Here is an 18,211-nt window from a genome sequence, read left to right as displayed (position 1 = left end):
AGCTACAATTCAGAATGTAAAATAAGTGAAAATAATTTAAACAATGTTTTATTTAACCTAACATAGCCAAAATCTTATAATTTCAACATGTAATCGATATTTTTAAATTATTAGTGATATTTTTCTCTATTTTTAGTGTTAAGCTTTGAAATCCATGTATATTTTATACTTACTGCTCATTTCAATTCAAATTAACTGTATTTCAAGTGCTCAATAGCCACATGTGGCTAGTGGCTATCATATTGGATAGTTAAGATCTAGAGAATAAAATTTCCTGGTTTTTAATTTTTGCTAGCAGCCCACTAATATCTCTTTGAGCTGGTAATCAGAGGGAGTTCCATAATTCCAAAGCTTTATTTACTAATACAACAAATAAAAATTCCATCCTGGGTATTTTGAATGACAAATTCCATGATTACGTGTGGGTGTGGGTGCACCCATGCATGTATGCCAGGAACCTGAAACACCACTTATGGACTATTAGATTTCCTTAGTGAAAACAACCATGAATCATCTATTCTGTACTTACACCCAGGTTGTTGAGGTTCCTCTGGGAGAAAAATCACATAACTCTGAACATTGATATCAGTACAAATTCAAGGCTTCAAACCTCAACTCATAATATCCTCAAATCCTGATTAATTCCTTTTCCAATTGTCCTCAACAGCCATTTCACATCTTCACTGTTTTCCTTAAGTCTGCTACCTGTGCATTCCACCTTCTTCTGTCATTTTTCCATAGACCACTCTAATCTTTCTTCATAGAGAAATGGAAGCCTCACATAAGAATTCTCTAACCCCATTTCCTTCTTCAGACTTCAATCTTTATCCATCCTTTTTTGCCTCTTGTCTAAGCCTAGTTCTAGTCACTTCCCATCTTTTTCAGGATTTGTTCCATCAATTACACCACCCCTTGTATATTCAACTTTTCTTCTCCGCTTCTTCTCTTCAGCATATAAACATATTCAATTTTCTATAATATGGAAAGTCTTACATATCCAATTATTGCTATGCTTGCTTTCTCTGCATCCCTTTGAAGCAATCTACCCTCCTTACTCCATTAAAACCGCCCTAAAATCACCAGATACCTCTTCCTGGAAAATACAACAGAGACTGTTCTATCTTTATGTTACTGTTTCTCAGCAACATTTGAAAATTGAAAATGCTGTCTGTCTTGAAAATCTTTCTACAGTTCACTCCACGACATCAATAGAGATGTAATAGAATGTTTCATAATGTTTTTACATGCACTGATAAACCTATTGGGGGCTGATTTCTTCCATTTCTGGCTACTTTTGACAATCTTTTTACAGCTTTTTAAATTTATTTTCCTATTATTTAAATGTTGTTGTTTCTTAAGTTTCAATCACCTACCTCCTTGGTTTTCCACATGTGGTCCATGAACCAGTAGCACCTGGGAGCTCGATGGATATTCAGAATCTTGGGCCACATCTCAGAATTTCTGAATCAGAATCTGAATTTTAAAAAGATTCTCAGGTGAATGATGTGCACATTCAAATCTGAGAACTGCTGCTTTACACTTGCCTCTTCTCATTCTACACATCTACCCTGAGTGATCTCTTCCATTCATGGCTTTCGTTACAACCCATGTATCAATGACTCCCGGATGTGCACTTCTGGCCCAGTTCTCTCTCCTGAGCTCCATCCACATATATACAATTGCCCATCAGACTCCTCCACTTGTTTGCACAAGAGACACATCAAATTCGGTGTGATCCCACTAGCATATCTGATCCCACTTGTTCAGAAAGGGGGGATCATGAGAGTTGGAGTTGGGGTTTAATTTCGACCTGAGCCTACAAGGATGGGGACCAGGATTCAGAAAAAGGACAAGTGAAGGGAGACACAAAGCACATTTATCTTCACAACTGACATGTAACCTTTTCTCCAAAACAGTAATCTTTTGCCAGAAAAATCTAAGGAAGAGGTAACTGTTTGGAGTTTCTTCAGTTGGTGTTTAAATTCACCTAGATCTCTTGGTCTCTAGACTCTTCAAATTTCTTTTCACCCATTGAATTGATATTTATTGAGTTCCCATTATGTGTCAGGTATTGTTTTAGATGCTGGAGATAGAGCAATGAACAAAACACAAAAATTGCTGCATTCATATTCTTAATAGAAATATTTATTTTTCCCCTTAATGACTAATTTAAAAAGAGAGTGTTATGCAAATCAGGTCTTTTTGTGATCCCTTTCGATCTTGGGGGCTTAGAAAGAATTCCAAAACATCACGTGAAATACTTCAAGGCAAAGACTTAATATTGGTGAAACTTTCAAGTAAAGGTCAATAGGCAAAGACTGCGTGGATCCTTCATGTTCCCACTCCTTTCAACAAAGAAGGTGCTGGAAGCTGACCCCTGGTAACCCCAAAATGACTGATGCATTTATTCAGGGCTTGTGTATGCTAGACCCTGATATCACAAAGAAGAATAACATCTCTGCTCTCCAGGATGGACATGAAGTGAAGTGTGAATAGAATAATATATATCTACCACATCTAAGAAACTTTTCCAAGTAGATTAATAGGTTTATCGGTGCATGTAAAAACATTATGAAACATTCTATTATATCTCTTACTTTATACAGATTTCACTTGTGATAAATTCTCCCACTACTTTGATAGACTAATTAAAACCAGCACTAGAGTTCAACTACAATAGTACACCAAAAAAAATAAACTAGTGACATATACCCACAAATGTGAAAGTCTATGAGTTCAGTTGTGAGCAGAAAAGTTGTGATAACAAAACACTAAACCACATAACATTTACAGTGGAATTAAAGATTAACTGCAAAACTGGAGCATGCTCCTAACACTTTTATAAAGTGATATTTTCCTTAAACTTTAAAGGTCATGCCCTTAAATATGTTTGTTAATTGTAAAAATTTGAACTGTAAATCACCACACTTATCTCTTTACATTTCTCTTTTTATATTACATTTTAGTGCTGATAAAACAAAATAGGGGAGAAAAAAGTAGAGCTTTGATATCAGGCCTGTTACCTTTCTATTTGATTTCAATCCCATTATCACAGAAATATACCATAGTACCTAATAGCTTTCTCTATTTTGTGTTGGTTTTCCTGTATATTAGCTGTCATTGTAAAATTATTGTGCCTGTCTCATGGAGACTAAAATTCCAGACACTGGTTTCTGACAAATTTTTCTGTAGTTCACTGATTCTTCAAACAAAATGGATTTTCTACCCAACGAAAATTAATTGCTATTGTTACAGAAATTAGAATGCATCTGACAGCTTGAACAGAAAACACTGTGTGCTTTGTTTTCCTTCTTATCGTCTCAGTAATCACATTCTCCAAAATCAATTTATGTCCTATAATCTTCCTAAGGAAATAGCTGCCCACTCTATAAGCTTGCTGTGAAAAAGTCATGGTGTTTGTGTATCCCTCAGTCACAAAAATCTCATCAACTGTGGGGATGCAGGTTTGGGGAATAAGAGTAGGTATGAGAGGATAGTTTATCACCTCTAGCCTGCCCCAAGAATATGTAGGATCTGGGAAAGAGATACTATGGTACGAGGCAGTCAAGATGAGATGTTCCAGGATGTTTAAGTTAGTACTTCTGCCTAAGAAGCCATACAAACCTTAGTGGCTCAAAGCAGCAGCCATGTATTATTTTTTATACACCTATGGGTCAAACAAATAGTTTGTTGATTTTTGCCCTCTTCTGTGTCTGCAGTCAGCTGGCAGGTTGGTTGTGCACTGGCTGATCATCAATGGCCTCAGCAGAGATAACTCAGAGGTCTCAGCTCTCCTCCAAATGGTCTTCTCACCTATCAGCAAGCTAGCCTGGGCTTATTCTCATGGCAGTGCCAAGAAGAGAAAGCCCTTTGATGACTAGGTTTGGAATTAGCATCCATAAGGTCCACTGCATGCTATTAGCCAAAGAAAGTCACCAGTCAGCCTAGATTTGAGGGGCAAGGAAATGGACTCTGCTTCTTGATGAGAAGATCTTCAAAGTCACATTGCAAAGGGCTTATATATAAGGGTAGAATATTATTAAAATATTTTAGCCATAAATCTAATAGCCATGGAAAATCTTTGGATAGCCTCCTTGGGTATTACATTTCTACCTGGCTTATCCTTGGGGATTGGGTTCTTGCTGAGACTTTATCTTATTGTGGCCCTATCTTGCAGATGCTGTTACACTCTAAATGGCAAGTCAGAGAAGAGATGGGACAAGAGAAAAAGAGGAAGATTCTGCCCATGTCTGCAAGATTTCATTGCCTCTCAACTCCCACCAATAACACATTCAAAACCCTTGCTATGGCCTCTTGGTGAGAGGAGTAAGCTTCCCAGCTCTTCCACTTTGAGAGACCCATGTGCCTTGCTTTGGCCAATGAGATGTGTCACTAGCGGGGGGGTGAAGGGGGGGGCCGCAGGGACCACACCCTGGGTAGACACTGCCTCTTCATCTCAGAGCAAACAAGCCCAGACAACTCACAGGTGCATGAACCAAAAATAAATACCTATAGTTATACAATTGAAATTTTGTGGTTGTTACACAGCAAACATTGACTGAATTGTTGATAAGCTGAATTAAAAGAGTAGAAGAAGGAGGGAAAGAAGAGAATGGAAATTCTAAAGGCAAGGAATCAGCAAAGAGGTGATGGAATCACCATCTTTAATCCAGGTTTATTCAACACATGAATTTTCTGGAGAGAACTCATGCAGAATCTGTTTCTTCACTGAGCATTACAAGCATTGATCCAAGAGCATCTTGTCGTGTGTGTGTGTGTGTGTGTGTGTGTGTGTGTGTGTGTGTGTATGTAAATACATTTGTTTAATAGTAGGTGCTGGTTGTGATGTGTGTGTGTGTGTGTGTGTGTGTGTAAATACATTTGTTTAATAGTAGGTGCTGGTTGGGGCCAACTATTAGGAGAGAACTTTGCATTATTTTTATAAGTATAACAGGATACATTGGTGTTTGTTCAAGAACTGTCTCATATCCCCCCATCTGTGAAATAGAGATTAACATGCTGAGATTCCTCAAAGGATTTCGCTTTCTGGGTTTTTTCCCAAAGAATAATGGAAAAAATAATTGAAAACATTTAAGAAGCACAAAGCTATATAAACACTAAATAATAATTACTTGTGAGAATTGAAATAAAAATTGCTTTGCCAAGAATCTTGAGTTAAATTACAGCCCCATTATTTGTGAGGAACAGCTAATGAGAATCTTCATTAAAATTTCTAATTTTGTACTGAATGACTCTTTACCAGATCAAAATTATTATAACTCTATATCAATCATTGTGAAACAGCATGATATTCAAGGCAATCAGCTTAATTTCCTCCTGGGACACAGTTGACCAGGATTGTAAGAAGTCACATAGCTATTGCAGAAAGGCATGGTACTTCAGTTATAGCAAAAAACAATTTTTGCTCCTGGCAGATAAAGTTTCACAAAGAGATGAGGCTGGGGGCTTCTCGTTAGTTAGTTGGAAGGCTAACTGGTATGATATTTGTACTACTACCATCCCAAAAGACTTACTGTGGATTTACTTATTCACACTAGTAATAATAACAATAATAATAGCTATGACTTATTGATAACAACTACTACATGCCAGGTACTTTATATATATACCATTCTTTATACATAATGATGCCAAAAAATACTTAATGAATGAATGAATGTTTATAAGGTATTATTAACTCTTTCTTACAGATAAGAAAAATGAGACTGAGAGAACATAAATAACTTGAGTAGTAAATGATGAAGCCAGAATTTAAAGAAACTTTTTTCTGAATCCAAAGCCTAGACTCTACTACATCTTAATTCCCCTCCAGTGTAGACAAAAAGAACAGAAGGTAAACTAACAGAATCCTTGCTCTTTGGACATATCTAGCCTAAACCAGAGTAGTGAAGTTACCTGCTTCAACTTGATTTAAGCTGGGCCCAGGCACCCTGTGCAAGGTAGTGTGGTGGACCATGGACCAGATACGGCCCTCTCTAATTTCTCCAAGGCTGTGCCCAGGGAAATCAGTTTGAAATAAGGTCTGCTGGTACTTCCAAGCAGAGTTCACCCAGTAAAGTTCCCAGTTTCACCTCTTCCAATTTCTTCTAATTCGTCTATGCCTTGCAAAAGTACTGACCTGTCCTTGTTCCTCCTATTCTACTAAGGTATCCCTGTTACCCAGCTCCAGGAAAACACATGGGCAAATTAGGGCTTCCAGGGTCCCTTAAATTCTTGTGTAATTTTCCCCATATCTCTCTGGCTGCCCAAAACACGCTTCCCATCCCCTTAGCTCACCATTTTCCTCTCTAATATTTGCTATAGTATCATGAGCTTAAAATTTGGAGATAGAATCCAAGCTCTGCCATTTCCTAACTGACTTTGAGAATGTCTCAGAATGATCGTAAGCCTTGGTTTCCTCATCTGTCAAGTGAGGATGAACCTAAACAGAAAAAAAAATGCATATTATATTAATGCAGGCCTTTGAAATCTCACCAAATGTATCACTAATCCAGGTAGTTCAGAAAGAATACCATGACAGGTTGGCGTAAAGGAGAATGATTTGTATGAGAGTTTTCTCTATGACCCTAAGGTCATAACCCTGGGAGACTGCCCGATCTCTCTTACATGTTAGTCCTGAATCACAGCCCTTAAAAGAGGTAGAAGTAATGAAATCTCGGTGAAGGCAAGGATTTTTATTTGGTTCATTGATAGATTCTTAGGACCTGGCACACAGTCAGTGCTCAATAAATGTTTATTAAATGAATGAAGAAATTGCCATAAATTACCAAACTTAGAGCAATTGCACTCATTGGGAAAGTAAACAATCTAATGGTTTAAAACACCGATTTAGGAGTCTGATGGATCTGAGTTTCAGTTCTGGCTCTGCATCTTCCTATATAAGCTTGGACAGGAGCTAACCTTTCTTAGGCCTGACTTTCATCATCTGGAAATGGAAATAATAACAGAACTTATTTTCTTAAGGTTGTTTGAAGGCTTAAATGAGGTAATACATGGAAAACACTTAACACAGTACCTGGCACACAGACTGATTGCCTAGGAGGAAGAAAGGTAAAAAAGTAGTGGGAGGGAGTGGTCATATGAGTCAGAGGCCTTTGGTTTGTAGAATGCATTTGTGTTCTCTTTGCAAGTGACAGCAATTCAGTCGTTCATTCAATTAAGTATGTTTTAGGCACCTTCTATGTGCTGGACATTGATACAGACACATGGGATGGGTGCTTCAGGGAAAAAAAAGGACCCTACCTTCGGGAAACTTACCTTCTGCCAGGAACAAATAGAAAATAAACAACAGACATAATATGTAAGTTATAAAGTATGTCAGAAGATGACTAAAGCCTTAGAAAATTAAAAAGTAGATCAGGGTAAGAGCGATCAATAGTGTGGAGGGTAGGGGCAGAGTGCAATATGTAAATCGAGGCATTAGGCTAGGGATTCTTTAGAAGGTGACATTTGAACACAACCTGAAGGAGGTGAGAGAATTGGTCATGTAGATATCTGGGGGAAGAGCATGAAGGCAAAAGGAACAGCCAGAGCAAAGGCCCTCTAGAGGGATATAACAGGTATGTTTAAGGGTCTGCAAAGAGATGATCAGGATGAGAGTAAAATGAGCAAAAGTGCAGATTACTTAGAGCCTCGTGAGCCGTTGTAAGGAGTTTAACACTTATTCTGAATAGTACAGGGAAAATAGGAGAGTTTTGAGCAGAGGAGTCATGTGACATGGCTTGGGTTTTAAAAGGGTTATTCTGACTTCTGGGTTGAGAACAGGCTGTAGGGAAGCAAGTGTGGAAGCAGAGACTTGTTAAGAGGCTATTGCAGTGATGTAGACAAGAGGGGACAATGACATAAACCAAGGTAGCAGGAGCCTGGGAGATGGTAAGTGGATAGATCCCAGAAATATTTTAAGGTGATTAGAATGAGGAAAAGTATAAGGTTTGCCCCCAGTGAAGTTCTGCTTATCCTTACCAATTTACAGTTGCCATGATGTCAAATCAATAAAGATAAATTTGAATAATTCCACAATATTGTACTGAATAGACCTTTCCCCTGTTCAAAGAGGCATCACCTCTAGTGCTGATTATTATTCAGAATTAACAGTTTATAAAACTCTGCTAGTCTGCTAACATCACAAAGAGATAGATGTTATGCTCTGCCTTGCAGAAGTAAATACTACCCCTGAAAACCCTGAACAGTGTGTATTCTTGTGAACTTGGATCAAGTTGAGTCTCCAGTTTTAACTACCAATTTTTAGGCAACACTAAGGGCAGAGGAACATGTTGAATGACACCATAGACTTGCAGCCAGAAAAATAGATTCGGAAAAATTCTACAGGACAAATGACTTATTTCTTTAACAGGTAAATCGCAAGGGGAAAAGAGGAAAGAGGACTAATTCTTTTCAATTAAAAATGACTTCAGAATTACATCTTCCAAATGTGTTGTCCTCATTTGGTTTTTGTTTCTAAATAAATTCTTTTTTAAAATTTATGGAATATTTGGGAAAATTTGAATACCAATTGGATATTTGATGATATTTGAACACCAATTGGATATTTAATGTTTTGGGGTGTGAAAATGGATTGTGGTTATGTTTTTAAAAGAGAGAATCTCTGTGTCTTTTAGAGCAGGAATTGGCCATCATTTTCTATAAAGCATCGGAGAGTAAATACTTTAAGTTTATGGACCATATAGTCTGTCACCACTACTCAACTTCACCATTGTAGTGCAAAAGCAGCCATACATGTTAAGTAAACGAATGGGTACAGCTATTGTTGACAAAGAAAACTTTTCTTCCACCCTTTTAGATTCAGGTAATGGGGGCCTGTGAATTAAACTAAAATAAAAAACAGATTAGGAAGAGAAAAGACAGCGTTTTATTCATGAGACTATAGAGTGTATACATGAGACTTCACATAGAAGCATGACTCAAGGAAGGGGTTAGAATTTGGGACTTACATACTATCTTAATAAGGAAAGAGGAGAGGGAGAAAGGATACTTATAGGAAGACAAAGGACTTTTAGGAAAAATAAATGGACCCTTAGGAGAATAGATGATAGATACGATAATTTTGTGACGATGTCTGTTTAGACGTGGTACCAATTTCTCATATCTTTGATGAGTCAAACTTTTCTGGCTGTGAAGTTCCTGGGGAAGAGATGCATGACAATTGAGTTCTCTGGGGAGGCTCCGCTCATAGGCAGAAAAGGGAGTTCAGGAAAAAAGCCTATTCTCAAATGCCTTCAGCTCAAAATAATTTTTATGCCACAGTGGCATATTTTAGACTAAATTCCAAAACTTTATTTATACAACAGAAATTGGGCTGTAATTTGCTACCTCTATTTTAGAGATATATACTGGAATATTTAAAAATGAAATAATATGATGTATGAGATGCATTTCAAAATAACCAAGTGGTAGTAGGAGAAGTGAGCGGGCATTTAGCTAATACAAGATTGCCCATGAGTGGATAACTGCTGATGAGTACATTAGGGATTTATTATACTTCTCTATTTTTGAATCTGTTTGCAATTTGCCATCATAAGAAAGTAAAGAAGCAGAAACAAAAAGCTAACAAAATAAAATACAATAATACTTAAGATTTTGAAATAAACGTTATTATTGAATGGATTGTATTGCGGGCACTATGCTAACCACTTTACATATATTAACTCATTTAACCTTCACAATAACCCTAAGAAGTAAGTACTATTATTATCCCCAGTTTACAGACAAAGAACATGAGGTACAAAGAGGTTAAACAAATTGCCAAGATCATAAAGCTCCTAAGAGATCAAAACCAGTATCTGAACCTACACAAGTTGGCTCCAGAGGCTATTTTCCTAAAATACTATACAAGTTATTTATCAGATGCAAGATGCTTATAGATTTGGAGAAGTCTCTGTCTCTTCTCTTTTTCAATGACTCTTTTCTAATTAATATGCTGCTCCAGTAATGTCTTGTCTGGGGGATTACCTCCTGGATCTCTGCATTCCACATTATTATTCATTCTTCTTTCTGAACAGCAATATGATAACTAAGCTTAGTTATTAAAATAATCTAAATCTTTCTGTATCTAAATGCATTTTTTATCAACCTTCTTCCTCTTTCTTTAGTCCAAAATAATATATATATATTATATACACTTGAGGAGAAATAAGACCCAAAGTCTTGTATAAAACATGAGCATTTGAATCCGTTAATCTCAAGTATACAATTTTAGGCATAGATTCAGGTCAGGAGCCAGTATTTTCAAGGATCACTGTGTACAAAGGATTTCACATCAGCAGTATTAGCATAATCTTTAAATAGATATCAAAAAACAAAACCGCAGGCTACAAGGAACCTTGAGAGGTCATCTAATCTCCCCCTCCCCTCCCTGCTGCTAGGAAGGGGTGGACCTGAGCCAGTCAAGAGAAGCAGCTTTCTAACCTTTCTTCTATTCAGAAGGGATTTCATAAGCTTCTTTGTTAACGTTTCTATGCTTCACACCACTTATTTTAAGGGAAACTCATACAGCTGGATATGATGCTTTTTACCTTGACAAAGCTTTCCTCCATTTGATAATAGGTTACAAGGGTGACATCATCATCATCATCATCATCATCATCATAAATCTATATAAGATGCAGAGATGTAAAAATAATAAAATCTAAAACCAATCAAGTTTTTTCGGACTTAGCAACCAAGCTCCTGGAGAACTCATTAATATGGAAAAGACCACACACATGTCTTAACAGAATGGCCACTCTCCATACAGAGGATTACACTTGGTGCATTGATCAATCTCATTTGAGGCTCAAAACTATTGTTTCACAAGTAGTGTTACTGACTCCATTTACAGATGCAAAAACAGAGGCCCAGTGACAGTGACTTAAATCTAGGTCTATTGAGTTCAAATCTCGCACTCTCCCCATTATATCACTCTTGAAAGCAAAGAGATATTTAGGTGAGTTATTCACCACTAAGCCATCTTTAATATAGAGCTTGGAAAAGATAAAGGAAGTTCTTGTGTGCTGCTCGCTAAAGTTAGGCCAGACCAAAATGACAACACACATTTCAATTACTTTAGGGTTATAAAATATTACTAGCTAGTGGTAAAGGGTGTGGAGAACAGGCCGACATATTCTTCTGCACTGTTTTAATTGTTTAAAATGAGCGTGTATCACATACCTATAAATTAATAGGTCCCTTCTTTAAGATACTATGAATTTTTTTAATTATAAATTAAAAGATACATATATTAAACACAAAAAGAGTAGGATATTTATACTTAGAGAAGGATCATTTTGATTTTCAAGTTGAGGTTTAGTTATCAGACTTTTTTACATCCTAATATAATGTGTCAGTACCTGCATAAACAAGTCACATCTTTGTTCTCTTTCACACAAAGGAGACATTTGATAAACTTTGCATCCTATTTCTCCCAGCTCACAAGAGTTAGCTCTGCCCCTCCCTGTAGAACCTCCTTTGGAAGGGAGCCTTGATCCTGGCTCTTTTGGCAGGTGGTATATTCATGAGGTTAAAAGCTCGCTCTTTAAAGTCAGGAAACACTCCTAAGACCCCCAATTCTGCCACTGTTTGGGTAATTTTGGACCAGCTTTTCAACTTCGCTAAACTTCAAATTCGTTATTCATAAAGAGGGACAACAATATTACCTAAATGACATAGCTGTTGTGAGGATTAAAAGATATTAAGAAAAGTACTTGAAACATGCTAAACATTTCAGAGAATGCGCTTCCATGAAGAGCTAGAGCAGGAGTTGTCAAACTGCAACTCATTGGCCAAATCCACTTGTCCCTTCCTGTGGCCAAATCCTGCCACACCCATTGGTTTAAATGTAGTCTATGCCTGCCTTTGCACTATGGCAGCAGATTTAAGAAGTTTCAACAGAGACCTTATGGTCCACAAAGCCAAAAATATTTACTATCCAGCCCTTATAAATTAAGAAAAAAACTCAGTTAAAGGCATTTTTGTTCAAGACAACATATTTATTTTCTTGTAATTCAAGATACATTGCTTGTAATCAATTCTAAAGAAACTATCAAGATAACCATGACTCTTCATCCTTGGTCCCAGAGATCAAGGCTGAGTCTCAACTAGCTAGAGAGAGAAAGCATCACAGTCTCCACTAATTATGGCTATGAGGTCCATCCCTGTACTCAGTATTTTTTATTTTTTACACCTATAGCGCCTGGTCTTCCTAAGTTGTCTCCCATCCAAGTACCAACCAGGCCCAACCCTGCTTAGCTTCCGAGATCAGACAAGATCAGGCACGTTCAAGGTGGCATGGCCATAGACTCCTGTACTTACTCTTGATGATAATAACAAGTCTCCTGGTTTTCTAATACCATGGATGAACTGCTCTTTCTTGCTGTCTTCCTGAAACCGATATTTCCAATCATTCCTTGGACTAAACTTTTTTATGTGTTTGTATGTGTACAAACCTGTGTGTGCCACACAATTTACTGGGTTCTAGGAGTACTTCTTTTGTTCCCAGGATTGATAAGATTTCTCACGAAACATATTCTAACATAGATTTTTTAAAAAGCCCCGAAAAAGATTTTTTTAAAGAAGATAATGTCTGATAGTAATACGAGATATGAAGAGATAAAACAGGACTCTGGGCTGTAGAGAGATTAAGAGGAAGAGAATAAGTCTACTTTAGGGTGAAGGCCTCTCCCAGGAAGAGGCATTTGTGCTGAAACCTGAATAATAAGAGGAAGACAATTTGCACATAAATAAAAAATAGGACAAGAGAAGAGCAAGGATAAGGGCAGAAATGAGCTAGGTGTATACAGGGAAGAGAAAGAACACTAGTATGAATGCCAGCAGTCTCAGGTGAGATTGGAGAGCGGAGTCAGGATCAGATCATGCAGGGACTCAAAGGCCTTGACAAGGTATTTGAATTTCATCCTACGTCAAATGAAAAGCCATTGAGCTTTTAAGTTTCAGCAGGAAAATGACATGATCTGATTTATATCATAAAAAGATCAGTTTGTCAGCTCGGACAAGAATAAATGGTGTTTGGGAAGCACTGGAGAATGGAAGCAGGAAGACCAAAAAGTCGGCTCTTGTGGTAATTCATAGGAGAGATGACAATAGCGGTGGTGGGGAAGAGCAACAACTATTCAGGGTGTATTTGAGAAAAATAAGAAGCTAGAATTGCTGAAGGATTGGATTTGGGAAAGAGAAAAGGAGAGGAATCAAGGATAATTTTTGCTAGTCTTATGGTCTGAGCAACCAGTTAGTTGGTGGAACAATTTTCTGAGATTCACCCATTTGTTCATGCAACAAATGTTTTTTGAGGATCTACCTTGTGCTAGGTACTGTTTTAGGCACCAGGAACTACAGCGGTGAAATAAGCAGCAAAAATCCCTATTCTTGTGGAATACATATTCTCGGGAGGGATATAAAATACAGAAGATTAAGAGAGAAGCAAAGAATTTGGGAAGGAAGATGGAGGGAATCATTTACCAGACCCTGTTGATTTTGTCTCCTAAATATTTCTTGCAGCTGTTCAAGTTAAAATGGATGACAGCTGCATGAAAGCCACATTCAGGATGTTAAATGAATTAAACATTAGACCACGGTCCTTCTAATGCCATGGTGCCCATGTAAGCAAACCAGAATCTAAGCCTATAAATGCTTTAAGATTATTAAATCGAAACCCAAGGACAACCAATCACGAGCTGCCAAGTAGGCTTTAAGCTATAACCAATCAATAATTTTCTTGCTTTGCTTCCACCTTTTCTATAAAAGTCCCTCCTGAGCTCCTGTCAGCAAAGCAGTTCTAACCACTACTGGTTTGGGGCTGGTCAATTCAAAACAATAAATGCTCATATAAACTCTTGAAATTCTTAATATGCCTCAGCTTATCTTTTAACAAAGAGCAGACTTTAAAAACCTTGGTGAGGGAAAATCTTTCCAGTGGGCAGAGCTGTAAACAATGCATTTGGTCACTTACTTTGTACAGAAGAGGCAATCCAAGAAGTGAGAATATATAGATTCCTGGACAGTGGTCTATAGTCAGGGGTCTGGAGAGAAAATGACTAGAAAATCAGAGATGAGAATATCTGAAGTAAAGGCATGCAGATAGACAAGAGACACTTCATGAAGAGTAAGTCTTCTGTATCACACATTTATACCCACCAGAAAATGTTTATCGCAGTAGAGAGACTGAACAATCAAGGAGAAAAAATGACTCTGCCAACTGACATTAGCCAACTTTTGTCATTGTCCATCCCAGAACTTGCACAAAAGGTACTTAAATGAAGTAGTCACAGTGGCAGAAATGGAGGCTACTTATGGGCCCAACAATATGGAATCCCACTTACCAAAATGGATCTAGCTACTGCTGCCTCTGAACATCCAATACACTCAAAAGGAAGTACCTGCAGCACATCCTCATAGGTATAGATACCTATTTCAGGTGTGGGTTTGCCTTTCCTGCTCACAAAACCTCATCCAGGACCACTCTTTACAGACATGGAATCCCTTACAACAGAGCATCTGGGTGTTGCCTCACAAACTCAGGAGCCTCCTGGGAGAAGTCTGAAACTAGACTCCATACACAGACAGCAAGGAAGACCCAGGAAAGAGGCAGACCACTCCAGATTGGGGGATGGCAGGTTTAACAAGCAAGAGAACTTACTTACGAGGCTTTTTGTTGCCAGTGGCTGCAGGATGAGTCGATCTCCGCACCGCCCACCAGAATCTCAAAAGTTTATATAGAGATCTTAACAGGGTTCAGCCACGTACACTGTCCAGATGGTTTCAACTGTACCTTACTCTCTTGAGGCTGCATCCTTAAAAATAGCTCCACTGTGGAAACAGTAGGCAGAGCATACTTCCAAGGACAGAGGAGGGGCTGAGGAACCTCCATTGCTTGGATGGAGCTCTGGGGTCAATCGGAGGTCACATCCTCTCTATAACATCCTCCAACACTCCATCTTGCCTTTTGGGCTCTTACAATCTTACAGGCCTCCCTCTTGTACATTGTGCTCAGCAGTCAGCAAAGGGGTTCATTAGCATGAAGGCAACTCATTCAGCAGCTAACTGGGTGCACTATCTGAGTGCACCAGAGGCAGATACCACAGCAATAAAATGAGCACTTGCAAGAGAAGATAGAGATTAAGATAATGATTCCCAAAATAAGTAACAATGTTTTCCACCAAGAGCTCCATGAGCCAAACCACTGATTTATTAGGTTCCCTAGACTGTGAGCCATATCACTCAGGGCATTCACTTGTATCCTCTCGTGATTTAATAAAGATGACACATTAGCAGGCTAATCAAGTATGAACATATTCTATTTGGATAATACACAGGTGCCTCTTTGCAAGACAGTAATAATATCCAGTCATTTTGCAAGACAACTTTTCTCATTAGAGACATTTCAGTGTTCAGTAAGGACAGGTTTTGTTGGCTATTATTTAAAGATTGCTGGGTGAATGTAGTAAAGGCTACTATGGGAGCTATAATGGCCTCGAAGTCAATGGAGGGAACAAAAATGTTAGCTAAACGATTGTACCAGTAGAAAACAGAATTGCCCATCTGGCCTTGAGAAGAGGGATTGGCAGCTTTAGGAACTTGACCTGGTTGTGCATCCATACATCCTGGTATGGGGAGGCAGCACTGTCAAGTGTGAGATGGACTGGGTACAGGATGCATCATACCAGGACTCCTACATTCTCCCCTTTCAATAGTGTGTGTTACATTCCAGGTATAGTACAGTTCAACAGGTCTCAGCTTACAGGAGGATAATGGACCCCAGTGGAGACTTGAATAGTTTCCTTAACCCAGGGGTACAAAGTAACTTACCTATCCTGGCGGGATATCCCACTGCAAATTTCAAAAGATGCCTTTCCCAGGTGTGATGAGGCTTGTTGTTCTCAGCAACATAGCACATTGATCCATGGTGAGAGTCAGGGCAATGGCTGTCTCTCATGACTTCTGTACCTTTACAGTGTTAGGTCTAGTCTGGCATATAGTGCAGTAGGCCCTATTGATTGACTATTCAAATGTATTAAAGCTTGGGGTAGTACTTAAGTCCACCGGGCCAAGGTGGTTTTACCTGTTAGTAATTTAATCTACTGCTTGTGAGTTATAGGGGAAATGGAACCTCTACTCGATGTCATGTTCTTTTGCCCAGTCTTGCATGTCACAACTTCTGAAATGTGATCTCTGACCACTGCCTATTTAATGAGGGTATCTGTACATGGTACTCAGCTGCTCTAATCTCCTAATAGTGGCAGCCTGGTTGGGTTAGACCAGATGCAGTGTCTACACAAACCTAGTCATATATAGAACCCTCACTTGAGGGGGAGGGGACCAATATAATCAATTTGCTGATCGCTCACCAGTTGGGACCTCTGGCGGATGGCCCCAGACTCCATTGGTAGTTGCCTTGGATGTTGTTTAGAACACACAGACATGCTGTTACTGCATTAACCAAGTCACTGTATTTTAAGAGTAATCTGGCATCTCAAGCAATATATCATCCCACGTAGGTGCTATGGTGGCCACTCTTCCTACATGTCTAATCGTTGGTATCTACTGAACAGTCAGTTGCTAGGGCTTGTATTGAACTGTGCATTAGTTTACTGATTGCCAGTGGGTGTCAGAGCCTTATGAGCCAGGATGTGGAATACAGTAAGGACTGTCTTGGGCTCTTGCAGGTGGACCCAAATGTCTTTCCGTAAATCCTGACCCCACAATGGTTTATTCACGATCATCCATCCCTCAGTTTCCCATGGTCCAAGCCATAGGATTAATCCCTTTAGAATAGCCCAACTGTCAGTGCAAAGCATTACTAGCCAGGGCTCATGAGTGACCACCAGCCAAACCACTCTGAGTTCAGCTCACTGGCTGCTATGGTTCATTCCTGTTACAAGCACAGGTTCTTACTGTACTGATGCAAATAACTAGATTACCATGAAAATAAAAATAATAAGAGTTTCTGAATTTTGGAAGGATCAGGTAGGGTGTAAAAGATAAATGTTCCTTCTTTGTTCACAAAGGTAATGTTAGCAAATTGCTGAGAGTTTATGAGAAAAGAGAAAAGGGGTTTCTTAAATCTGGTATTCCGTTGTCCCCTGATTCCAGGGCTCTATGACACAGTAGCAACTGCTATCTGTAAAGGGTGTGTGGTATGACTGCCAAGGGCTCAGACTCGCAGAGATGAAGGTTTGGGTCACACCACCAGGGAAGCCACCAAAGCCTGTCAAAATAATAGCTGAAGATGAGGGGAATTTAGAATAAAGAGTGGCTTGGGAGAGGATGAGTATCAATAGGAACCTGAAACCAAGTGCAGCACCAGGAGCTATTGTTTGTCCAACTAACTGTCCTCATCTAAATTTTCCCTCAGAAAGAGGCCCACAGGAACTATGGAGGAGCTTGCCCCCCTGAACCTGCTTGGAGCAACAGATCTCTGTGGTTCAAGGAATGGATTACAGTGACCATGAAAAATGCACAGCTCGGGTCCTGCCATGCCTAGGCGGCTCCCAGCCAATGACCACACACAGTGGGGTTACTAATGCAGGCCCATTCCTGAGAGTTGTGGAACTCTTTACTGAGAGATTTTAGATCAAGAACTTCCCATTAGCCTGGCCAAAACTTTCTTAGACCGGCAATTCAGTCTGAGACCCTTCCGCCCAATCTTGTTTTATTCCTGTTCTCCCTCTCCTTACAGTTGTCAGATTCTTACCACAGTCTGAAGGCACTATCTGCCTTCTCTCACTCCCTCTTCCTTTCTCCTTCAAAGGCCTTTCCCCCAATAAATTTCTTGCACAGAAAATACTGTCTTGATGTCTGCTTCTCAGAGGACATGAATTAACATAAGAGCTAACAATTATTACTTTTATTATCTAAGGTTCTCTACTTTCTTCCTTAAATGTAACTTCCCCCCAAAACAGGATAGTTGGGTCCAAAAATAGACCATAGGAAACCATTCTCATATTTCTAGCAGTTATTTTAGTGTATCAATAACATGTGATACACATGTATATGTACCCATATATACACACCATCTATATATCCATATAAGTACACACACCATATATATATCCTTTGTACAACTATATCCTTGTACATTTGTGATTTTCAGAGGAAAGATTCTTTGCATTAGAAGCTATCACAGTTATAGTAAATTTTTTAAATCCTTGTCTTCTGTTCAAAGGACATACATATTTAAAAA

The 18,211-nt window shown here is 38.7% G+C and overlaps 1 pseudogene; it reads right to left on the bottom strand.

Moving 5' to 3' along the window:
• Positions 1-12,196: 12,196 nt before the first annotated feature.
• LOC112470369 lies at positions 12,197-12,315 on the bottom strand (annotated as a pseudogene).
• Positions 12,316-18,211: the final 5,896 nt, after the last annotated feature.

The sequence above is a fragment of the Pteropus alecto genome, unplaced genomic scaffold, assembly GCF_000325575.1.
Source record: "Pteropus alecto unplaced genomic scaffold, ASM32557v1 scaffold10, whole genome shotgun sequence".
NCBI classification, from domain to species: Eukaryota; Metazoa; Chordata; class Mammalia; order Chiroptera; family Pteropodidae; genus Pteropus; species Pteropus alecto.
Note: the sequence above shows the minus strand (reverse complement) of the source record. Positions and strands in the feature narration are given on the sequence as shown.